Below are 27,146 nucleotides of genomic sequence, written 5' to 3'. Positions count from 1 at the left end.
TTGGGTCAGGTTCTGGGGACCCCCCTGGGGTGTACAGGAGGATTCTGACTCTTAGTTGTGGAGTGTTTGGAAAGAAGATTCATTTTGGTGGATAGTTTTACAAGATTATTTTTTTAAGGAAAGGTCCAACAGTTTATATTTTTAGTGAATTATCTAGTGGGGTATTTGGATTAGAATGTGGGCACCTTTTGAGGCCAATACCCCAGTTCCCATTCACACTCAGTCACAGTTCCCATTTGTGTATACTGTGCATTTAATGAAGAATTAACTGGGGAAGATGTGCAGGGGGCACAATTCTTAATGTCTCTAGCATCACTTTCAAAGTCACTGGGGCATATTCACAAGCCCCTACCATCACCACAAAGTCACTTTTAGTGGCTTTGTGGTGGCGATAGGGGTCTCGCCTTATTCACAAGGCAGCGTTAAGCCACTTAACGTGGCTTAACGCTGCCTTGTGAATAGGCCCCCTTTCACGCTGTGTTTAGCATGAAAGGGGCGTGCAGTGGGTGTTGTGGTGGGCGTTTCACCGCAACACCCATTGATATTTATGCTGTCCCCTATTCACAAGGGCAGCGTAAATAGGAGCTAACGCCAAACTTAAGACCAGGAAAACCCTCTTCTTAAGTTGGCGATACGAGGAGAAATGCTTTATTTCTCCTCATTTTTGCATTTTCCATGTGTGCTGCCTTGTGCAGCACACATGACAAATGCAGAATGCCATGGTTTGTTTATGTACAGGAAGGTGTCCCTTCTTGTACATAAACAAACCTTTTTAAAAAAATACAGTTTTGTAACTTACATGTGTGCTGCCTGAAGCAGCACACATGTAAGTTACAAACTGGCATTTTAGGTTTCTGATGTGCAGGAAGGGACACCATCCTGTACATAAACAAACCTCCCTGCTTGCAGACACCCTTGCACTCTGCTGCAAGGGTCCCTGCGTTGGCACTAAGTTGTGAAACTTAGCGCCATCGCAGGGGGAAAAGCAAGGCGGCACCTTGTCCTTGCAGCCTTGCTTTTCCGAAGTGGCGGAGAGAGGCGTTCAGCCAAGAAGGGTAACACCTCTCTCCGCCACTTGCTTGTGAATATCCCCCACTGTTAGGGCTCTTTGCAGGGCATAAGCAATGCTGCCTTGCTCTAAGAGATGGTTCCGGATGTGTGTGTAATATAATGTTGTTCTGTCTGATCGATGAGCGCTTCACCTTCTTTAGCACTGCTGCGTGCTCGACGGTCTTGTGTAGAAGATCCAGATGAGAAAATATGCATTAAAATACCTTTCCACACAGTGACGGCAGATGATCATTACCACACTGCTAGACACCTTGTTACATTTTCATAGACCCCATTTACACACATTGTAAAAAATGGCCGGCTTAGAAAACATCCCATGCATCATGCTAGTTTTTATATTGCAGTTTATAAAGCACGCCAGAATCTTCATTTCCGGAAGTGCATTTCGTTGCAGAAGGGCACGCAATAGATTCAGACAGTTTTCATTTCTTGGGCGCTGATTTAACGCTTCTGGGGCTCTTCTGTTTCACAATACTTTGCCAGGTTTTAACGGGCTGATTTCTCTCAGTATATTTATGAGTTCTGAGAGCAATATTAAATGCTAGTTTTCTCAGGGGTAAATGGATGCCGGGAGTGCTTAGGCAGAGGGACACCTGGGAGTCATTTGATGAACCTTTAAACAGCGTTTAGGTTACAATACCTATGTTTATGACCTGTCTGAGGAGGCTTGTGTGGAACACATTTTAAACCATGAGATGTATTTCCCTCCTCCTCTGGGACCCAGATTTCGCAGACGTCCTCAACCTTTCTCCCAATGTACAGATCGAGGTGGCATTCTGTAACCATGCCAACACCAGCGATTGCTTTTAAATGAGCTAACACAGTCTGTACTTAACATGTTCTAGCCATATTTACTAGTTGACTTATTTTAAAATATATGTTGCATATGTACTCTGTAACACACTTGAACAGAAGGAAGAGACAAATTGAAAGGAGTGTGGGAAAGGTCGAAAGCACGAGTGAACAGTAACATACAAGACCAAGAAAAAGAGCAGGGAGTGGCAGAGAGAGGACGAAAGAAGCATGAGGTAGAATCAGGACGAGGCAGGCTTGATATCTGGCAACCCTCGACCTTGCAAAAAGGAAACAGTGTGTGGAGTGCACCATGGTATACCTGGAGGGTCCTGCTAAAAACAAACAAGCACCCGCATCAAAATTCATTTGCAACCCACTGACATACCACACTCAAGTCCTTAAGCCTTTCAAAAGGTAATATAACAAAACAATTTGTAACGTAGCCGTTCATACCTCAAGGCATCTTGGGGTTTGACAATAGTTTATTATTACAAAATGTTATGGTATTCAGTTTATTGACCTTAGAAGGATGAAAGGCTGAGAAGTCCACCAGGGATTTGAACCTGTGACTCCGAGGTCAGGCACCGATGCGAATGTTTTAAGCTGCAGGGCAAGCATACCAAAATACGAAACAGACTGGCATAAGTATATTAACGTACACATTGCAGTCTTCCTTAACAGCATTCAAGAAAATGTTTGTTTTTTTACCTTCTTGGTGCAAGGATCTTGGTCTGCATTTCTATCCTGTTTTGGATTGTTTCGTACTGAAAATCCAGGATGTCAGTAGAACGCAGCTATGCATTAAGTGGACCCCCCAACAAAGCAATGTTTAACATACATGCATCACCTTTAAGCATTTCTGTTAATCACACTGCAGCACTCTTAGCCCTATACAGTCTCATCAGTGACCCCACCTGAAGACTCATCATATTCCTTTAAACTAGTGCTTTATAAACCATGCTTTGAAATGATAAAGTTTAACGCAGAAATAGTTCAAGAACTATCATGATTTGCACTCCATTCAAGACAGTCACACTTGAAATGCATAGTGTGGAGCCACAAATTAGCATGCAATCTATTGTCTGTATTACCAACATTTAAGAAAAGCGCCCGTTGTGTTGAGAAACTCCCCAACAAAGCAATCCTTAACCTGTGTATATCATGACAATACAGTTTGAAAAAAGGTAAGCTTCTCAGCCCCTGCTAGTGGGACAGTATTAACCTCTTCCATGCTCATGACGTCTCCCGGCCGTCATGAGTCACAATGGGCGTGTGCGGACGACGGCTGGGAGCCGTCATGACCACGCCCGCGATGGGAATGTCCAGCACTGAGGCGGAATTTGCGCCGCAGTGAAGAGGCTAAATAAAGGAATCATTCCCAACAAAGAAAGTGCATCAAGATGGGAAAAACAGGGAGGACAAGATAGCTGCCAGCTGACTGCTGTGAGAGACGCTGCTGAGTTCCAGCCCCGAGAAAAGTAAAGATGCAGGCATGCTGATACACACCTACCTTGTTGACCGGCTGATATTGTGGTGGTGGGATAGCGGTCTCCAACAGATATTGTGGGGACTGGCTTCCGTAGCTGAGGCACAGCTGGGACTTGGCACAGCGGTCGGTGTACGTCGGATGCGCCTGATCCAAGAAGGGACGATGGGCCCAAAGACTAATAAGCCCGGGAAGGAACTCCTGAAGGAGCCCCTGAAGGAGGTATCTGCCGCGGGAACAGCGGCTGGATGCGGCTCAACCCAACCTCAGCGTGGCGCATATCCCAAAAGGATGGAGGAGGCTGGCAGCAAACTGAGAGATGGAGGTGCGGAGGGCCGGAACAAGCCGCGAACGGCTAATGTGGAGGGCTCTTCATGGCAACCTTCTGTTGCTAAGACTTTCTCGTTGGCGTCCGCTGGCGGCAATGTGAACATCCAGAGTAAGGCTGAAACCGGGGCAAAGGAGGCTGCTGAGATGGGTCTACCTCCACCTCCTGCGGATACAATGTTGCTGCAGCAGCCCGGACTGGAGCTGGGGCTGCAGGGAGAGGATGCTGCCAATCAATCAGTGCAAGAGGAATCACCAGCGATTACAGCTGCCAACGGGAGAAGCACGCTAGAACAAACTGGACCTCTTCTTGGGATGGAGCTTGCTGAGAAAGGTAAAGATAAGCTACCTATAATTATGCCAGATGTCCCTAACATAACTGTGTCTCCAAGGGGGGAGGATTATGGGCCAAAATTTGGTATCACTGTGGTCTAAGCCAGCTCTGGGATCCCCAGAAGGAGACAAGTTTTTCTCCCTTACTGATGACAAGGACATTTCACTTTCAAGTGAGGCTAATACAGCGGAAGAAACTGATTCAGGGGACTCCTCCACTACCCAAAGTGCGCGACGCAGTAAGACCTCCACGCAGAAACGTAGGATCAAAGCTAGAGCCAGCCTTCCCAAGTCAGATATAGCTACAGCCTGTAAACTTAAGTGGGAATACTCCACCACCAGTCAGGTCTACGATGATGATGAGGCGCAAGCCTTAAATATAAATCAAAAAAGAAACCCACCCAGTAGATATGTAAGAGGGCCTAAAACATAGGTCCCAGTATCAAACGCAACACTGAACTGGAGCAGAGCGAACAGAACAGGAAAGTAAATGCACCAGACAAGGTTTATAAATACAAAAATATGTATTTCACATTTTATTTGTTTTTTCTACATAACATTTTTTCAAATATTATTGATCCGTTTTTACACATCAACTTATTAAATAATGAAGACAGAAGAAACATATTACACAAAAGATTCTTCAATGTCCCACACATATCAGGGGGCCTGCTAACTCCGCGAGCTCTGTAACTGACCCTGCCACCCCTCCATCACTCGATCTTGTCTATTCCACCTTGAGACAGATGCAGGGTGAAGCAAGACAGGAGAGTCGTAGGGCACATCAAGCTACTAAGAAACTGCAGGGGTCCCTCCAAAAGGTGAATAAACTATGCACTGACATGGCAGAAAGGGTAACCCACGTGGAGGAGAGAACTGCAAGTCTGGAAGAGGAAGTGGGGAAGTTGCAGACATATAGGGAGTCGCACGACAAGCAGATACAGGATGTGCTTTGTAAACTTGAAGACTTTGAGAACCAGCAATGGAGAAATAACGTGAGACTGCTGGGCCGCGCAGAAAACATCGAAGGGGATAACGCTAGGTCAATTGTCGTAAACCTCCTAAAAGGAGCATTTCCTGATCTCCCTCACTGGAACTGGGATATATGGAGGTCCAGTGGACGCATCGCTTTCGGATGACACAAAGAAAAGGCAATGCAGCGGAGCCATTGGTGCGGCCCAGGGCAGTCCTAATTTTTATCTGCAACTTTCTCCTCTGACAAGCCATACCGGACTGAGCAAGGTCGGATGCTAAACGCACATTTGAGGGGCACAAATTCATTGCTCGGCTGGACCTTTGCCATATCACAGTCGAAAGGAGATGGAGGCTCCAACAATTGATAACTCCCTTCTAGGTGACCGGCTGTGAAGCATATTTGCTATACCCTGCTCGGCTTAACGTTATTTCGAATGGGAGGGGGCAAATGTTTACCTCTGCAACTAAGGGACAGGAGTACCTGAATGAGATGAAAGAAGCTAAAGGAAGGTCTGGATCTGCACAGCCTTCTCAAGGGGGCCCCACAGTAGGCTAAGACTTTCTCATTCAGTGGTGGTATGACTCCCTAGAAATGCCTCTAGTCAAATGTGTACTGATTTTCTTATGCCACCAGGTGCAAAACACAATGGGTGTATTTAAGGGATTGGGGTGAGGACTCTGTGGCGACTCGAGCTGTGAGATTCGGCCGCCACACATAGGTCATAGCTGACCTATTTGCTTGTGAGGGGTGTAGGGAGGGGGAGAATGGGTCAGGGGGGAGGGAGGGCATGACAGTGGAAGGAGGAAGGGGTGAGAGGGGCAGCACAGCACTTGAGAAATATTTTGATAAATGGGACAAGTAATGAGAACAGGCTGATTTATAAAATAGTTGATGTAGGACTACAACGACATATTAAAGATATTATCATGATAGGTAATTTGTCTAACTGTATTTGATGAGTATCCAAATTGTCTCAATGAATAGCTGTGGTTTAAATGACTAGGGCAAGAGACAAAGAGCAGCAATAGTCTTGAAAACACTCTGGGCTGATATTATTTGTCTTCAGGAGACCCACATAGAGGGTACTAGACGTAGTATAATGGAACAGCTAGGGTTTAAACTTATTATTAGTAATAAGCAAGGGACTAAAACAAGAGGGGTCACCATTCTCTCCTGGTGGGGGGATATATCCTTCAAGAGAAGCCAATCAGATAGATGGGGCCGCTGGGTGTTGGTAGAATGCATGCTTCACGATGTCACTTTTACTATCTGTTCAGTTTATGGCTCGACTGCAGATGACCCGAGCTCTTAGAATTTCTGGATACAGAGCTAGCACTGTGGCCTACCCCCGTAATACTGTGTGGTGATTTTAATATTAATGGCTTGGGAGGACTTTGGGGGGAAATGGGTGATAAATACATGGGACGAAAGAGAAAGGTCTTTAAGGCTCTTACTAATCTAGTACAAAACAACAGACTAACAGATGTGTGGCCGCACTTAAAGCCTGCTGACCCGGGTAGTACGTTCTTTTCTGCCCCTATAAGTCAGTGGTTCGACTAGTTAATATCTAGGTGTAAAATAGATAAGCATCCCCAGATCATATCGGACCACAATCCCTTAATCCTAATAGTTACTTTGGCAGGGGCTGGAAGAACAGAGCGGGTCTGGACGTTCGAAAGAGGGCTTCTAAAGGATTAGGAGTATGTAGCGCACATGAACAAATGGATTAGGGGTTCTGGGATGTCAATAGGAAGAGCACAAGCTGTGGGGTGGTTTCAGACAAGTTTAAAGCTGGGGTCAGGGGGGAGACACTTAGTTATAGTTTGCATCGGCAAAAGAGTAAGGCCCAACAAGAGAGAATGCTGCATAAGACCTTAATGAAGGTAGAATAGCTTGCAGCTGCCTTGGCGCTAGGCACACTATTGGATAACATACTGCTCAAGCTGGCTTTAGCCAAGGCAGAGATAGGGGATATCACCGCAGCCAAGGCAGCTGAGAGATTCCTTGCCAGGAGGGAGCACTGCTATGAGTTCAGTGAGCGGGTGGGGCATGTCTTGGCAGCACGACTGAGACAAAAGAGCGCGGCAGGAGAGGTTCTCAACATTCTAGATTCAAGAGGGAATCTAATTAAGGGCTCGCCGGGGATTCAGGAAGAATTTCAGCAATACTATAAAAATCTGTATTGCGAGGAACAACGACAAGAGGAGAGCTTTATCCTAGAGTATTTTTTTTTTTATAACCAATTTTATTGCCTTTTGATTGCAACAAATAACACAGCACCATGTAGAAATACTGATCCTAGAGTATTTAAGCGATATTCCTATACAGCGCATGGCCCCCGAAGATGCTGAGTCACTCGAGACTTCACTGACTGTGGAGGAGATCTATGGCGCACATAGCAGTCTCCCTTCAGGCAAGGCAGCAGGACCGGACTAGATTCCACTAAAATTCTATAAAACCTTTCTCGATATAATAGGGCCGGATCTGGTCAACACTGTCTGTCATGCTCAGCAACGGAGCTCTGTTCCTGAATCCTGGGCTGGGGCAGATATTACTGTATTTTTTAAAAAGGGCAAAATTCCTAGAGAGACAGGTTCTTATAGACCAATCATGCTAATGAACAGTAATGTTAAAATACGATCTAAGGCCTTGGCAACCCGCATAAATCATATTATTGGTAAAATGATCCACCCACGCCAGCACAGGGTTATACCAGGGAGGGGCAAAACAGATCACATTCGCAGGGTTATAACTTTGTTTGACACAGCCGTAGTCTCAGGGGATCCTATGGCTGTGATGCTCTTGGATGCCAAAAAAGCATTCAATAGGGTCTCCTGGGACTATCTATGGGCGGTTATGACTTGGTATGGTGTTGGGAGCTGTTTCATCAACGCAATTCAAGCTTTGTACAAAGCACCGTCTGCCTGATTGAGACTGAATGAGGGTATACAGCACTGTTATCAATTACACGGGGCACCAGGCAGGGCTCTCCCCGCTTGCCCCTGCTTTTTGCCTTATATGTAGACCCTCTGGTTTTGAAGCTGGAGGCCAAAATTGAAATTAAGCCAACTAGATTTCATTGGTTCGAAACAAAAATCCTGGCCTACGCAGATGACATCGCTGTGGTCACCCCCGACCCCCAAACTGCTCTAGCCGCAATCGAGGAAGAAGCCAGAGTGTTCGGCTCGATCTCTGGGTATGCACTCAACCGACAGAAGACACAGATAGTTAAGAATTGGATGGCTGATCTGGACGACCCTCGGGTAACCGACACAGCAAAATATCTAGGCATTAACATCACACCTGAATTGGGACAGCTGTTAGAAAGAAATATCGCCCCAGTAATCCAAAAGGCAAAAAAAGACTTAGACAGAATACATAATCTCCACCTGTCTGTGGATGGATGGTGTAATGTGGTTAAGATGGTCTTTTTACCCAAAGTGCCCTACCTTTTTAAGCCTATCCCACTAGAAATTGAGAAACAATGGTTTACAATGCTGGAAAACATCTTGAATAGGTTTATTTGGGCACAGGGGAAAACAAGGAGAGCCTTAAGGTACATCTGGTTACCAAGGGAGAGAGGAGGCTGGGCAGTCCCAGACCTCAGAATGTATTATTGGGCTGCTGCTTTTCAATATATGCGGGGGTTAGTAGGTGGGACTGCCGAAGATCCATGGATTAAAACTGGCTCTACAGATGTATACAAATTACTGCTAGGGAAGGACGCATGGAACTGCTTACTGGAATATAGTGAATCTAGTTACAACAAAAGAACAAGATTTAAAATATTGGTGACAGCATTTAAGATCTGGGCAGCGTTTAAAAAAAAACGGCTTAGGGAGAGTTAATTTTTCTACTCTGATGTATAGAAACCCTATGTTTCCATGAATCTTTTCCGATGGTACAATGTTAGAGTGGGAGAGGGGTGGACTTCGGAAGGTAGGTGATCTCATAGGGCCAGAGGGAATTCAAACATTTTGAGACATTCAGGCTAAATTTGATATAGACAAAAAAAATTTTTTTTTAAATCTTCAGGCACATAGTTTTCTAGTATGTAAAAAAGCCGGACTGTGTGCATTTAAGGAAGTTAAAACTATCGAGGTTGTAATGGATGATGACAATTTATGCAGAACTCTCGCTACTGAAGCAGGACGACCTAGAGAAGCAGGGGAAAAAATGGGTAGACAAGCTTAATGTAGATCCAGATAGATTCCTTGAGTCCTTCGACTTAGGACAGACCATTTTGTGTTCGGGGCTGCAAGCGCAGCATTTTAAAACAATTCTTTCACTGTATTACACTCCGGTGAAGATAGCACAGTGGGGGGGGGGGGGACAGGAAGGAATTAGATGTCCCCGCTGTAACAGCACTGATGCTCATTTAATTCATATATTCTCAACCTGCCCACGGCTCGAAACTTTAGTGAACACAATTGAAAAATTCCTGGGACAAACCTTTAATTTAAAGGTATTGGTAACGCCTGATCTAATGCTTCTGGGGATCAACAGTGGTGAAACGCAAGATACGTTTCAATATTTCCTTTTCTTGGCCATGGCAGTAGTGAGAATCTGCATTGCCTCTGCCTGGCTTGATCAAACGGCCCGATATTCCAGCAATGGCTTGCTAGACTGCTCGCCATCTTTAACCTGGAAAAGGGGATTTATGAGAGAAAGGGTAGAAGAGGGAGAATTGCATTGGTTTCTGCATACTCCTAAAACAAAAATCACGAGCAAATTTCTGGACCTGGGCCTATTGCTAGCTAAGAGAGAGGTCACGGCCCAATGGAAGTCACGGCGAGGGCCTACCATAGGGAAGTGGAAATGGGAAATGGGCTAGGAGTGAGAGCACAGTTAGATTGCAACAGGGTATACGTTCTAATAATGAGAAGGCGATGGACGTGGCGAGGGCGTGGGAATTGCTAGTAATGGCATTAGAGACACCAGAGACTGACTCGGAGGGGGACTCTGCTGGGGAGGCTCCATTGGGTTCCCCTTGATTGCTCACAGAGCAGGGATGAAACTATAGGCCTGGCCATGAGGCGAATGACTGGGGTAATCTGAGATGCACCGAGAACAGTGGATATTGTCCCCCAAACATCCAAAAACAAGACAAGTAGGAATTGATGATACTACTGTAATAGGCGATTAGGGACTTTGACACACCGGCTGCAGAGGGAGGGGGGAGGGAGTTTGTTTGCGATGGCATTAAATGGCATTAAATGGCTGACAACTTGCTCCTAATAACATATGCGCAAGCACATCGAAATGCTTGCAGTCCAGGGATCAGTATTATATTAAAATGGTAAAGAACTGATGGTCCATCGAGGAAGAATGTGGGGATGTTAGGAATGTTCATACGATGTAAGGTACAGATGTTCACCATTGATGTATGTGTGGATTATAAAATAATAAAAAACTGATTTAAAAAACAAAAAAAAGAGGGAGAATGCTTGGCAGGCGTATTTGGGCACCAATTAATAGATGGAAGGAAGACAGGGCTGAGAACAGATCTTCATTGGCTGCTTGATCACTTTTCTTTTCTATTTTTTCTCCTTGAAGGATGGTCTGTAGCCCGCTTCTAATGATGGCTGGTCACTGTTTAGCAGATACGTAAATGTTTGTATATATAGCCCTGCCAGTGGTACTTTACTTTTTTGAGGTTAATTGATTTATTGTTTTTATACTCTAGTGTTCCCTTCTCATTTTCTGTATGTTTTACTGATGACTGATAATTCCTCATGTATTAACTGTAATTGTAATAATGGTGCTGCAAAAATACAAATTACAAAAAAAAATTACAAAAAAATGGGAAAAACAAGGAAAAACATTCCAATGTTCTCCACGAGGAGCATACTAATCTTTTAGATTTTTGGCAACCAACGCACATACAAAAAGCAGATTGCAGGCCCTGTAGACATGCTAATCTTTTAGACTGCTATTTAAGGAACAAACATTTTACAGACTTCACATCAATGCAGAAAATAGCCATATGAAAACGTTACAGGTCTTAGCAGCTTCTGTGCAACACAATACATTGATAGTCACGCCATTTTCAAATTCTTCCTTGGAACAATCAACCTGCCGTACTACAGAAAATACATTTTTAAAATACACCACACATTAAAATATAAAATATTGATATCTCAAACAAAATTAAAAAAGACATTTATAATATTGACTGCCATGAACATTTAGAGCCCGCCAAGCATATAGATGCCTCTTGACCTCTGCACACGAGATTGCGCCAATTTGGATGTTTCCATTGTGCTGGCAGAGTCTTGGCAGCTGAATCCTGATGGAGTGGTGCAATGGTGGCATGGAGACAGGTAAGTCCTACTTATTTTCATCTCAATACAGAGATATGTTGTGTATATGTCAATATGTGTATGTAGGTAATTTGTACTGCCCTTTTTTTACATATAGCATTGTACACCAACAACATACACACACTATTGAATGTACATGCACACCCGCCACAAAAGCCTACCTTAGTTTCCAGCAGCAACGGGGTGGCTGAGCATTGTGGTCAAGTAGCAGCAGCACAGAGAGGACCTGAACAATAGCGTTGAAGGTGGAATCGGTGGTGGGACCCTGAAAAAGGTGATTTTTCCCCTCTTTTTCATCGTTTCCGCCAAGCTTAGAGGTTACACCGCCACAGTTACCTTAAAGGAAAGACACATCGTAACCTGGATAGCAGGAATCTTGACGGGACTCCCTCCAACAGCCGCTTTGGCCTCTGACGCAGAAGACATATCCTGGCGGAAGCAACGGGACCGCAGCAGTCTTCCCCCCAGTGCCTAGCCAATATCTAAATCGATTTGGCACACCACCAAGGCAGCGGCTGGGAAGACAGACATAAAAGTAACGGCAGGACCAGTTTTGCCAAAATCTAGATCAGGCCCTTAATAACAACATTTTTCTTTCACTGACAGACAAAGCTTGACATCACCAAATGTAAAATAAACACTGAACTCCTTTTACAATTCAAAATTTTAAGATATCATGGTGTAGATTTTTCAAAACTTCACCACTTAATTCAGAGTGAAAGCATTTTTTCACCAAACACAGGGGTTGATTCACAAGGGTAACTTACTTTTAAGTGATTCACATCTTTGAGTAGATTCATTACTTTATGGATATTCACAAAGTAAAGTTACTGGAAAAGTGTATCTTACATGTCTCCACCCCAAGAAAAAAAATTGCAGCCAGGTTACTACTGCCAAAGTAGTGGTAAGTCCAGAACCACACATGACCAACCAGTGGTACTGCAACACATCCATAGAAAATAATGGAGGTAGGGACTTTAAATAAAACCACATAGGAAATAAGGTTAAATAAAATTAAATTATTTTAAATAGTTACAATTATAAATATATTTGATATAATCTTTAAAAATATTACAATGGTCCAGATATATTATTTGATTGTTAAATATTTAAGCAATCTTTTTTGTATGTAAAACATAATATATTTTTAACAGTATAATTAAATGACAATACTATATCTAACATAAAAATATTTTTTTTCTCATAAAACTTATTTTTTATATATTTTGAAAGTTAAATCAACTTTAAATTTTTTTTAAAAAAAATCCTATCCTTTACAATATAGAGATCTCCACCCCACTGTGGAGTCTCCCTCTGGTAAAATAGAGGGAAAAGCATACATGCTTATTTAACGTGAAAGACTTATTAAAAACTTCATTTATGTTAGATATTAATGTAAAATAATTGTATATATTTATTTAACTGTAGAACAAAAGACAAAAAAAGCTACAGCACTATGACCTTTATTTTGAAGGATTTTGTTTTATTTTGTTTAATATATTAAATTAAACTTGTTTTTCTGAAATGTAAATTAAATATTACATTCCACATAAGGGCAAAAATATTTGTAAACTGTTAGAATAACTATTAAAAGTCATGAATATAATTAATTATATTATTTTTAAACTGTTGCATTCACTTTTACATTCAAACATTGTGGTTAAATATTTGAAAGTTAAGCAATATGTACTCTTTTGGTATATAATAAACATTATATTAAATGTGTTTATATTTTGTACTAGTGGTTAGCTATGTGTGGTGCTGGACCTACCACTGTTTTTTTGTATTTTAGCAGTAACTTACCCTCGGATTTTGTGAATAGCCCAAAGTAGTAAACTTACTCAAAACAACTACTAAACTACTAAATTACTGAAATGTGTTGGTTACTTTTGTGATTCAGACCCAATTCCCTACCTCCATTACTTTATATGCGGCGGTGTTGCAGTATTAGTGGTTGACCATGTTTGGTGCTGGACTTACTACATTTTTTATAGTTGTAATTTACACTCAGATTTTGTGGATGGCCAAAGTAGTAAAAAATAATTACTGAACAGTGCCAGTTACCTTTGTGAATCAGGCCCTATCTAGAAATAGTAGTTTACCTCCATAAACTGTTTCCCTCAGTGCAAGGCTGTAGCAGCAGCAGGGGCAATCAGTGTATCTGGAGCTCTCTCTTGAGGTTTGCGATCTCTGTGGCATGCTTTCTCTACGGCTCTGTGGGCTTCCAATTTCTACAGTTTCAAACATGCATTCTTTTAGAGTGATAACTTTCAATGTCCCTCAGTATAAATTATACTAAAGGTTCTAAATGTATGTAGTCCCTGGAACAAAGGGTGCTGACCGTCCATTTGTGAGTATTTCAAGCATGTCTAATTTGCAGCTTTTTAATGAATTTTGGGAATGATGGTGGCTCGCTCTGAAACAACCTGTACCAGGGTCTTAATTTATGCTCCTGTCTATAAGAAAGAGTGCCCACTGCCACTCTGTATTCCAAGCGTGTCTAATTTGCAGCTCTTTTCTGAAGTTTATGGGGACTGCAGGCTTACTCGGATATCACAACTGGGTCACATGACTGTCCTAGGGTAATGGTATGCATGTGACAATCGTGACCACACAACCTTCAGACACATGACCTCTGGACGATTACATGACAAACCAGGGTACCCGGGAGCTGGAAGATCCGGCTCTGGAAATGAAATCTTTTCCAGGGTAGTACCACTGTCAATTTTATGTGGGATTGCTTTACTTGCATTGCATGGTCTTTCAATGAGGGGCTGTAAATCAGCAATTAAATCTAACATGATCTGACTACTATGTCTATATTTCTCATAGATCCCCTTCTGCGTCTGTTCAAAAGGGGTTATCCAAACACTAAGAATCCTCTCTTGTCTCCTCCTCCTCCTCTGCATACTAGCCAAATTATCATTCTCCTCGTCAACACATACAAAGCTGCCATTGTGAAATTGTGGTTATCACCTGATTCCAGTTGGTGATAAATTGCACATGCCAAAACATCAATCTGCGACTAGACACAATTTGCTAACACGTCATACATAAAAATACCAAATCAATATTCGGAAATTCCTGCTAGTACTTTTGTATTTAGAGTTGCTAAATTGTGATTTGGATTTCAGTCGCATCTTAAAAAATACCGTCTAATAGGGCATTTTGTTCAAAGGAAATCTCTATTGTAGCAGCCAGTAACTAGTTTGCATCTGCTTACTAAATTGCTAAACATTCATACATCTAGCCCCAAATATTAAGAATTAATTTGGAAAAAGTGTTCACAAATTGCGCGTTGACTTCTAATTAATTTTGATTTTGCGAACCGACATATGTATTAATAGGTTGGGTCGCAAAGTCACCATTCAGAATGGGTTGCAGTTCAATCTATCTCATTAATATTCATGAAGGAAGTCGCAAATTGCATCTCACTCCGGTAGGATATCATCATAGGGACGGTAGCCTACTGGGATCAACAGACCACAATGCCTGTGATTGAGTTTTAATAAAGTACATTTATTTTTTAATGATGCCCGTGTTCCTAAAAGCAAATGGGTCTGCATTTGAGAAAGAAACACATTTTTAAAAACTTTTAAGAGTTGGTTGTGGCACCCTGGACTACAGCCAAGTTTGCAAACAAACTTTTTTTCATTCACAAATAGGAAGCAGTGCCTTTGGAAATAGGTTACCACCTCCTTTGATTAATCAGTAACCTATTAATGGTTTATGACCAAAACTGTGGTCGCAAACCATTGATACTTTGCAATTTGGAAGCGACGCCTTAAACACACCCATCCCACATTGCGGTTTAGTAAACATATCCAAAACCATTTTGCAATTTGGCAACCTGTTACCGAATCGAAAAACGGGCTTAGTACGTAGTAAAACAACATTTATTGGTCACAAACCTGTGATTTACTGAATTGCAGTCTCCGCAACAGCTAAAAGGCTTCATACATCTGACCCTAAGTCTGCCACGTTCAAAGTCGCTAAAAGTGAAGTTAAAATCATCTTTAGAAACCTAAAATGACTGAGACCAACACCAAACAAAATTACTCTTCTTTTTCCAGAGCAATATGTGTTGCTGGAGAGCAATAGGAATTTTCGAAGATGAATTCCTCATTCGTTTATTTGCGTTGCAGATGGCAGACAGTAGGCAAGCATTAAATACTAACGCCGACCTCTGGAACAGACCACTAGAACATCCGAATGCTTGCACTCCTCCTTGAGAACAGAAATAAAAAAGGCAGTGATATTTGCTTTGCTAGTAATAAAAACAAGAGTAGGTTGCCGCAGTGTAAAGTCCTTGAACTCAGCAGGCGAACCCATTGTTTATTTATGCACATGTCTGCTCTGTTGTTACAGCTGGTGAAGCAGCCATATAGATTCACGAAGTTTTCTCTGAGAAAATGAACCATATTTAGCTAAATGCTCTACAATCCTGAAATAATATGGGGCTATTTGGGAAACTGTGAACAGGAGGAGTGGAGGTAAACAGGGTGAAAGATCACAGAGTGACTTTTTTGGCTTCATATGTTTTTTGTTCCTTGAGGATTGTGTTTGCATAATTTTATTCTATGGAGATGCGTCACGGTGTAAAGCCCTGCGCCACATTAAACCTGCGTCAGGTTTAAAGTATGCAGGGTGGGCGTTCCAGCGGAAAAAGCCTCGGAAAAGTGACGCAGTGAAATCTACAAGATTTCACTCAGTCACTTTTCCGACGCTGCTGCGTCAAAACCTTGCGCCTGCTTGAAGCAGGCGTAAGGCATGACGCAGCATGTAAGGTATGGGCAGCCCCTAAACATTGCTGGAGTTGCGTCGTGCTTGCGACAAGACTCCAGCAATGCGCCGCCCTTATGCCATCAGATGCGTCACGCATCTGTTTATCCTTGCGCCACGATGCGCTGCATTGTAAATGCGGCGCATCTGTGGTGGCGCAAGGGTAAACTTGCGTGACGCATCTTTCCTGGTGCATCCCTGCTGATTTGCAGAAACATAAATCTGCCCCATTGTGTTTTTAAAATCTTTTAAACAATTTCATGACTAAGATCCTCAATATCAAGTTTACTGAGGTGACAGCTACCGTCTGGCACAGGAATACCAGACCAGTACCTAGGTTTGCAAAGAGTGGGGGACCATTAAATCTCACCAGCAGGATTTCTGTTCAGACACTGTGCTTTTTTTGCAATTTGCAGGTAGGGTTGCATTTTGTTAACTTTGGCTAGTTCTAAAATTCTACCATATTTGGTTAAACTACAAAAGTGATTTGTATATAGTTCAAAACTTACTCGTGGCAGTATAGTTTTCAAAGCTTCTTTTAGCTGTATAAACATAGGGGCAGATATACAAGCCCCTTGCGCCACTTTTGCGTCAATTTTCCCCTGTTAAAAGTGACGCAAAAGTGGCGCAAGGGGCTTGCAAATCTGCCCCATAGAGTTTCTTCACTAACAGAGGAATTCACTCCACTTAGCCAGCTTTCATTTTTCCACATGACTTTGTTTATATGGAGCCATGACACATAGGGGACATATTCTATCCGGTATGGAAGTGTGACCAGTATCTTAGCTTTAAAAATCATGATAAGTTGTTTAAAGTGTATCATATTAAGGAGTTATAGAAGAAAACTAAACGTCCCCTGAGAGCCAATGCTTTTCATGACATATTTGTTATATGTTCCGGAGTGCCTAGGCTGGAGAAAATCCTTCCGGGGTAAGGGTGCACTTTTTGAATATCCATTATTTCCTTATCTAATTTTCACATGGGTCAGATTAAAAGTTTTTCCTCAAAATCTGTATAGTTGGTTTTAAAGCCACATGGGTCACGTGGAATAATTCCTACTTCTTGTGCCCATGATTGAAGTTGAACCAGCATATGTTTGGCAAAAATCTTACCCACCAAACCTAAAAGAGCAATGTAAGGGTAATTACTATGGGCATTTTGGATCTCTTTTTGTGAAGACGTAGTATATACACCTCCCCTTGGTTGAAGACTCATGGGAGTGGAATTTAGATGTTTTTTCCCATTCATGTAGATACAATAGACTGTTAATGTTTGAGCATGCAAACCACCTCTTATTGTCCTTTGCAGCAAAGAAATCTGTAAGATAATCAGACCATTCCTGGTAAGTCATGGCCGCCACTGAGCATCTTCTTTTCAGGCCACTGTTGCAAGCTATAAACCCGAACGTGAAAATAGTTGCGATGGGCCAAACCGAGATAAAAAAATCAGCGATAATCTGCCCTAGGCCTGCAATTCACACACGTTAGGCGGGAAAAATCACTATAAAAGTAGAAATAAAAAAACACAAACAAAATCATAACAACTGCGAAGCACAATGGAGACAGCCGGAGCAAGTACAGAGGACAACCAGAACCCCACAAGCCCCACGGAGGACCAGCCTGGGACCTCGGGTCAGGGAAGGGCAAAGAGTAGAAGAAGAGGAAGACGCGGTTCAGTCCGCCGGAAAACAGGATCCTAATAACAGAGGTGATAGAACACCATCAACTACTGTTTGTCACCACCACTGTGTCATTGGCTACAAAAAATGGAATATGGCAGTCCATCGTGGACAAGGTGAATGCAGCCGAAGTGCTGAGGAGGACAATGGAAGAGGTCAAGAGGTGCTGGAATGATGTAAAGCGCAAAACCAAGCAGAAACTCGGCAACAACCAGAAGGCAGCAATGCAGACTGGAGGTGGGAATCCAGCGCCACAGGAGGAGCTGGATGAGATGGAGGAAATGGTGTCCACAGTCATCAGTGTGGAGACGGTGGCAGGAGTTGGGGGACCGGACACTGCTCAACATGACCTGACACAACAGCAACAGGGTGAGTAATGAAAAAGGACTGGGGGACGGGGGGAGATGGGCACAATGGCATACAAGCACAGTCAAGTATAGCTCAGTGCACACCCACAATGACTCTGGATCATGTCCCTTATCCCCGTGGCACACTGCAGCACACCTAGAAACAGCATGTAGGCCTCCGTCGACTATGTGCCCAGAGGTGTCCCTTCCCACACATCACCAATCTCACAACCAACCCATGCACATGTGCCAAACCCAGCAAAGCTGCGTGTCTGTGAGCAACACTGACAATGCAAGTGACACTGCATGACGATTAGCATTGCTGCAGTCAAGCTATCATGACATGTTGCATGCCACAACACTGAAGTGGCTGAGTGTGGACCACATCCGTAAAGGAGCAGCTCACACTCTGACACATCCACGTGCATTAACAACCCCTGACGTCAACAACACATCTAAGGACAAACCATGCCCCAGACTCCCAAATTCCACCAAGAGCCCAATTCACACAAGTATGCAACATCTCAGCACTGTATAAGCACAGAAGTCAAAGGCACACCGCATGAACGAGATAAGGGGTAGCAAAATCAGAGCTGCAGGGGTGACTCTCCCAAAATGCAGCACACACACATAACATGCAGAGCAGATCAACATTGACAACAATGTGGTACAAACTGCAACACGTTCACAACAGAACAGAGGACACAACTGGTGCCACTTGTGTGTAGAAACCGGCCAATCACATTTGGCATAGCAGGGAAATGTGAGATGATAATGTACAAGTACAAACACACATCCATGATGTTGTCGAAATGTCCACTGTCCCGCATCAAATAGGCAGCTCCTCCCAAACAATCACAATGTACATTGTCATGCAGTCTGTATGTAAACTTGTACAATGTGTCAACATACATGTGAACACAATGTTAAACTGGATTTCTCCTTCACATTGCAGAGGGAAAATCAACACCTCCTGCAGAACATCACTTCACTGATGACGAAGAGGACCTCCACACCTTCGACAATGACGCCCTCCAAGAGCTCATGGACAGATTCAGCAACTCACCTCCAGCAGCAGGGCAGCCCAGCTGCATCGAGGAGACCTCACCTCCTGCACAGACCACACAGCAGGAAGCACCCACCACCACGGCCTCCCATGATCCCCACAAACAACTCATGGCCTTCCAACGCCGTGGGTTGGGGTGCCAGGAGAAGATGGCTGAACAGGTGCGGGTGGGGTTCGACCTCATGGCAGCCAAACTAGATGCTATACGTGGGTGTCTAAGTCCCATCAGGGACTACTCACAGTCCCTAACAGACACCCACAGTCCGCTCTATGCTCTCCAACGATCCATGGCTGACATCGCTGGAGTCCTGACTCTGACACAAGAACAACTGTCAAGTCAAAGTGGCTCCAGCGATGTCAGACGGGAGTTGGGACACATGCGGAGGATCATGGAGACCATGGAGCAGATGCATGCGGAAAGAATGGCTGCCACGGCTGCACACCAGCGAAAGGTAACTGGGTTCTTCCATGCCCTGCAGACCCTCATCATGGCATTGCTGTCACAAGGCCTAGCGCAGATGAATGCTGCTGCTACCACTCCATCCACATCCCCGCCCCCTGAAGTGTCAGTGCCACACAGTGCGGCAGACATTCCACCTCCGGCCGCTGATGTGTCACTGCCACAGAGTGATGCAGACAAAACAACACCACCCACATGTGAGGCACATGATACATAAGAGGACGAAGATGTGGATGATTCTGCCTCAGTGGTAAGAAGGACGCAGTAGCATTCATCTCTGCCATAAGGCCTGTTCCTGCTTGGTTCTGCCCTCTGCATCATCACCTTCCACTGTCCCCCGATACACTCTGCGACACTCACCTTGGACCTCGACATGGACTGCCATATTCTGTTTAGGTACCAATGACACAGCAATCAGACTGCAGACTTAACTCTTCCTCTTCAGATGAACTTGTCATTCCCTAAAGGACTCTGGCTGGCCCTCCATGGGGCAACAATGTGAAGTGGGGTTCGCATGGCCCTGTACTGCTCGACACTCCACTGAATGTGAATAAATATTTAAATTCACACAGATATGTCATGTCTATGATCATTCAAGTATGAAAGTATGGATGTATGGATGTATGTAGGGTCAGTGATTCCCCCTTACATCCATGTTGCTAATGTTGTGGGACTTGAGTCACAGGGGATAACATTGCCGATTGCGATCCGGGTGGCGCCGACACTACAACAGAGACACACGCATTTGTTACTTCCTTGTCCAGCCCAGAACTGAACCACGCCCAGAGCCCCAGGCTCATTGTTCACACCCCTACGCTGGACTGGCATACGCCAGCCCAGCCCACTCCGCTTACGCTTATGGGGGGGACAATAAAGCTACATGTCCCAGGTCTTCCTGGTAATGATCTGCTGATCACTAGTCTAGTTGTCAGCATGCCACAACCACCCCCTGAGGGCTGGTTTACAACCACACCACACCGATCCAGCACAGGCGTCACAGGACATGTGACCCTGCCAATAAAAGGGGCCTACCACATCACATTCCCCACTGCCGGAGGTGACATGATGGCGTCCACACCACGAGGCTCAATCATAAAGGGTCCATGATCTGTGGCGCACTGGGTTGGTGGCATCCGTTGCCCTGCGGCCGGCATGGGCCTACCGCCACGGGACGATGACTTGCGTTGCACAGAGTTGGTCGCACCCGTTGCACTGCGCCCGGCACGGGCCTACCGCCAAGGGATGATGACTTGCGTTGCACAGAGTTGGTGGCACCCGTTGCACTGCGGCCGGCACGGGCCTACCGCCACGGGACGATTACTTGCGGTGCACTGAGGTAGGGGTACCCAAAGAGCTGAGCAGGTGTGCAGCCTGCAATGATGCATTGGCCTTGATACACTGTCCTGACAGTCAAGATTCGATATGAATTAAGAGCCCTGCTGGACCGCAGTGTACGCGAAAGGCATCAGTCAGCACACACATGACTCCGCGGTGCGGTGCCTCAGGGTGCGCTGGGGGCCTGTGGCGCGGAATCCAGCGATCGGCTGAGGAGGTTGCACTGGCATGTGGTGGGCCCTCTGGGAGACACACTGGTGGTGGCAGGTGAGCATTGAGGTCTGGGTGCGCAGGGGTGGCCAGTCATCGCTGGGCAGTAGATGGGTCTGGGGACCTGGGCTGGGGTGGAGCAGGCGCACAGGATCGCGCAGGCACCACCGGTCATGCCGGTGGCCTCGTGGCTGGATGGGGGCCGCCGCACTGGCAGACACGACCCTGCAAGCAATGACGAGATGTGCGCGGGTTGGGTGGGGATGTAGCTACCTCGTCTCCTGTGTAAATCTGGCCGTTGAAGGTGGTTGGCCACTGTGTGTGTAGGCCTATGGACAGGATATGGTGGACACAGAGACACATGCAGTAGTTACTTTGGTGCCATCCTGGAACTGAACCACACCCAGAGCCCCGGGAAATTTATTCACGACATACAACGGCCAAGGCCACTCCGCTCATGCTTACAGGGGACGACGACAAAGCTACATGTCCAAGGTCTTACCCACTGCCTGAGGTGACCTGTTTTCACCCACTGTCCACAACACTACAAACACCAGCAGCATATGTCCATATGGATATGTCTGTGCTCTGCATACTAAAGTCTGTCCAGCACATCACCGCCACACTTGGCACTGTGTACATTCTCATTGATGGGTCACTTGCCTCCTTCGCACATACTTGGTTCCCACCTCTACCCGCATTCTGTAATTGTGTGGCTGAGGTGCCATGCCGTGGATGGTTTGTCTACATGGCTGGGCATGGTTACCACAGTTACTTGTGTTGTTGTGTCTGGTAGTTGGGCATGTTGATTGGCATGTTGTATGTGATTTTGTAATGTGTGCATTCCCACAGTTGCGAGTTGTATGATTGTGAAGTTGAGGTGTGTGGTGTGTTCAGTTGGTACTTACCGATGAGCTGTACATTTCCATAGGTGCCATCCTCAAAGCGCTAGTTGGTGATGGACTTGCGGAAGATGAAGGAATCATGCACACTGCCTGGGAAGTTTGCAACGACATTGGTGAACAGGACCCGGTGGTCCAGTTTTGCCTGCACATTGATGGAATGCGTGTGGTTTCTGTTGCGGTGCTTGTATGCAGTGTCGGCAGGGGGCAAAAGTAGTACATGTGTGCAGTCAATTGCCCCCAACACGTGCGGGAAGGCAGCCATGGCTTAGTTCCCTAGCTTGGTCTCCAGCTGTTCCTGCGCAGTGTTGGGGTAGTGAAGGTGCAGGGGTATCAAACTGATACAAACCGTGATGCTTACAGGTATGATAAATCCTGAATAATAAGACCGTAACAGAAGTTTGTGTGGTCGTAACCTTCCTTTTCTTTCCTATGGAGGTTACGACCACGCAAACGTCTGTTACGGTCTTTTTATGCAGGATTAATCATACCTGTAAGCATTCCGGTTTGTCCAACTGCAATGCACTGTACCAGATTACGTTTGTGACTATACAGGCGCTTGACCATTGTCACCATTTACCCAACAGGTTTCTGAATGCTGACTTTCAGAATATGGAATTGTATTGGGGAGTTCCCGCAGCATATGCAGTTAATTGAATCCACACGTTGCCCTGATGAAGTTCCACGTTGGGAATGGAACGCGTTGATTGAGTTTTTCGTATTGTTGATTTATGTATTTGTAATAAAGAACTGTTTTTACACTACTGTTGACTACTGGACTTCATGACCTGGCGCACCCCCATTTCAGTGACTACAATCGTGGATCTGAGGCACAGAGGTGTCAAACAACGTCTGGCTTTGCGGTTGGTTGTGCAGGAACACTACGAAGTTGAACTAGCTTGTGGTGCGGGTACAGGGGCCCGCCGTTGCTTTTGTTGACATGCATTCAAGACATGTGTGAGGAAGTTTGATAGGACTGGCTGTGAGACTCCTCCGACTCTGGCAGTTGTTGGTTGGGAGGTACCAGAGGTCAACAGGTGCGGCACAGCCAGCAGCTTTGTCTGCGGAGGGATGTTGGTTGTCTGCTGTATTGGTACCGTCAGCCGGTGGGCAATGTGGGTCAAGATGCGGAGGATGGTTGTCCTTTTGAGCCTGTAGTGGGCAATGGCATCCTCTGGCATTGAGTCTCTAAGGCTGGTGCGTTTTAGGACCGTCCGCTGTCTTGTTCTGCACTGCGTAGGTGGTAGTCCGGGGGGGTGGTCCGGGGGAAGTCCTGGGGGCGGTGGTGGTGGGTATTGTGGCCCTCTTGGGTGCTCCAGCTGCGTGATCAGTGGCTCCATGACATGTGTTGGTCTTCAGATGTGACGCTGGGCTCCCTTTCATACTGCAGGTTGTCATCCTGCTTAACACCAGTAAAAGGCAGGTGTTAAATCCCTGCTGCTAATGCACCTTATCGCCTGTTTTTGGATCGCCACGCCGATCTGGCTGGTCGTTGAGAATATCGCGAAGTGGTGTTTTTGTGTGTTTTTGCATGGGAATGCCTACTCTGCATATCATTAGCATTAGTTGTCGCTCTCATCCATGGCGATGTTTTTTGCAGCAGCTATCACTGGGAAACTGGCGATATCGGCAGTTTGCACCAGCTTGGGAATAGGGCGATAAATCTATCGCCACTTTTGCGGCGCTAAAGTGACGATAACTCTGCGATGAGTCCTTGAGAATATGCCCCATGTTAGATAAATGCTTCCAGTGCAATCATTAAGCATGATATAGTGTGAATAGTTAAAAATGCTTATTCTACGGTATGCAATTTGCACAAAAATTACATTTCCATGATGCTTTCACTTATTGCTCCTGCTGCAATAATTTGGCTTTATGTAAGACAAAACTAAAGGTAAGACTACTACAAAGTTTCTATGTAGTCTTACCTTTAGTCTTATGATCTTTGTGTAAATGATGCTATGATATCCTAAACAGCCAAATGATGGTAAACAATATCATTACATTTTGCCAGATTGATCATTGTTTTTTTTCTCAGCACTCACAACCAGCATGGTAGAATGTAACACGACAATGTACTTGGCTATGGAATGAAAGAAAGAAAGATGGTGGATCCTAACGGCACATTTTTGAAAGAAGAGTGAGCTGTCACCCCTTTTGCCTTGTCAATCAGTGCTACCAAGGGGTTAAAATGCAGGGTTTACAATTTAAGGTAAAGATGGCATGATTTCAAAGTTCAGTGTAAAAGAAACACATGAGGGAAACATGCTGAGGATCACTCAGGGCACACTTTTGCATCCACCAGTGTGCATGCCATGGCGTATCGTGGCTGGCAAGAGAACCATGACACGTTTCTTCACGTATGCAGTGAACACGCTGGACGTCATGGCAGGGATTGCTTTATGTACTGCAAGTTTATGTTCATTCAACACCTTTTCAAAGATGTTGGTAGGGGTGTATTTGACAATAGCATACTTGTTTAGGGGGTGACGTAGCTGCCTCAAATGACCTAATGAGTTAACAGTGCTTTTAGAAATTTGGTTCAATACATGGAAAACTAAGGCATCAACACAAAATCCTTCAGTTTTCAATTGACCCCACAACTTTATTAAGCCCCATTCTTAGATGGCAAACACAGAATGGGGAGGTCATACCACCCAAGATAAAGACCACAACCTCTGGTAACAATATTTATCAGATGATGCATTACCTCCCAGAATAACAGGGCCTTTAATATGATGTCCTGAGTAGGAGTGTGAGTCAGAAGGATCTTTTCCCATGCCTACATCTACGTCCGCTCCATCATACGATGTCACAGTGCCTGGTTAGGGATACTATAGAGCGTGTTCATGTACAAGTTATTCACCCTCTCTTCTAGGTGGATGATGCTGATCACAGTCTATTCAGGAGTTGTATACACAAGACACTGACTGATATACCTTTTAAGCACTGTAAAACAGCTTTAGGTGCCTTGCAGCTATGCAGGAGGTGATGGTGACAAAGTCACTGGCCTGCCAAAGCTCAAATGCGACATGTACAGTCACCGGGTGAAGATTTTATCTGCAAATTAAAGACAAAATGGTGAAACATGATTTTATTTATAAATTTTCTTGATGATCCACATGCTATGTCAAAAAACACAACTAAGACTACACCAACCGGTGTGCACATTGCGTAGCCATATTGGATCTCTGTAACGCGGCGTTATTACTTTTTGCCAATTGAAACAAACATCTGCCTACAGTAGATTACTGCACTGCTAGCTAGACAACCTGTGGTGCATGCTGATAGAGCAATATAAACCCACGGTAAGTGGCAATAAAATGGTTCAAATAGCAATTCCAGACTTTAACACTTCCACTCTATAGAGGCTGAGTGCAGAAAGTTACAACATCATTTATAGATTGTAGTGAGTAACTAAGCAAAAACATGTGTTCTCTGCTAAAAGGGTGATATTTATTTTATTTATTATTTATTTAGTATTTTGTAGAGCGCACAGCTACCTCCGACGGAGGTGTCCCGGCGCTGAAGACATAATCTCTAAGGGGTAAGGGGAGTGTGAGAGGTGGATTTTAGTATTAGATCTGGGAAAAAAACAGGTCTTCAGTTTTTTTCGGAATAGGGGTTCTGATGTCAGAAATCTTAACTCTGTGGGCAGTTGATTCCAGAGTTTGGATGTAGCAACTGCAAGGGCCCTTCCTCCCGTGCGTGCAAGACGATAACGGGGGCATACCATGAGGCGGAGATGGTTAGATCTGAGGTTTCGTGGGGCTTGTGAAAACCTCAATCTGCGCCGTAGGTATGTGGGGCCTTGGTCATTGAGAGCTCTAAAAGCCAGAGTTAAGGCTTTAAATTGGATGCGCAGTCTGATTGGGAGCCAGTGGAGTTTGATCAAGTGGGGTGAGATGGAATGGCGGTAAGGGATATTGCATATCAGCCTGGCTGCTGCGTTTTGGACTCTCTGTAGTTGGTTAATGATGTAGGTAGGAGCACCTACATACAGGCTGTTAGCGTAGTCCAGGTGGGAGGTGATGAGGGCATGGACTACTATTTTTCGAGAGTCCAGCGGTAGAAAGGGGATGATTTTTTTTAACATTCGTAGCTTCCCGAAACAGGCTGAGGTGGCTTTGTTGACTTGGGTTTTACAAGAGAGGGAGGTGTCGAATTGGAAGCCTAGGTTTCGGGTGGCTTGGACTGGTTCCAGAGGAGGGTTGAGTTCAGACGGCCACCAGAGATTGGAGGGTAAGGGAGTTTCCTGATTGAAGAATAAGACTTCTGTCTTATCTGTATTGAGTTTTAGATTATTTGCAGACATCCATGAGGCGATATTCAGCATGCAGTGGCGAAAGTTGTCGAATGATTTTTCAGAGTGGTCTTTGAAAGAGAACACCAGTTGGGTGTCGTCAGCGTAGAAGGTTACTTTGACGCCACAGGATTCAACAACTTTTGCCAGTGGAAGGAGGTACACATTGAAAAGGAGCGGGCTAAGGGAGGAGCCCTGCGGAACGCCCCAAATCAGTGGTTTTTTGGAGGAGAGAAAGGGTCCCAACATAACTTGTTGGGTTCTGTTCGTGAGAAAAGATTTTACCCATGAGAGGGGAGGTCCGCCGATACCTATCTCTTGTAGGCGAGTCAGTAGTTTGTCATGAGAGATGGTGTCAAATGCCGCGGATAGGTCGAGGAGGACCAGCATGGTCTCCTCTCCCCTATCCGTGCATTCTCGGATCGACTCGGAAACTTCGAGTAGAGCCGACTCAGTACTGTAGTCCGGTCTGAAACCCGATTGGGTATCGTGGAGCAGGGAGTTTGATTCTAGGTAGTGTGATAGTTGTTTTTGAACAGCTTTCTCAAGTACTTTGGCGGGTTTGGGTAAAAGTGAGATCGGCCGGTAGTTGTGTAGGCAGGAAGGGTCTAAGCCTGTTTTTTTTTGGATTGGGATTAGTAATGCATGTTTCCAGGCGGAGGGCACAACACCGGAGATTAAAGAGGAGTTCCAGATTTCGAGAAGGGGATTGATGATTAGGGGGGCGATTTCATTCATAATTAAAGCCGGGG

Source organism: Triturus cristatus, chromosome 2_1 (assembly GCF_964204655.1).
Source record: "Triturus cristatus chromosome 2_1, aTriCri1.1, whole genome shotgun sequence".
In the NCBI taxonomy this organism is placed as follows: domain Eukaryota; kingdom Metazoa; phylum Chordata; class Amphibia; order Caudata; family Salamandridae; genus Triturus; species Triturus cristatus.
This window is presented reverse-complemented; position numbering follows the sequence as displayed.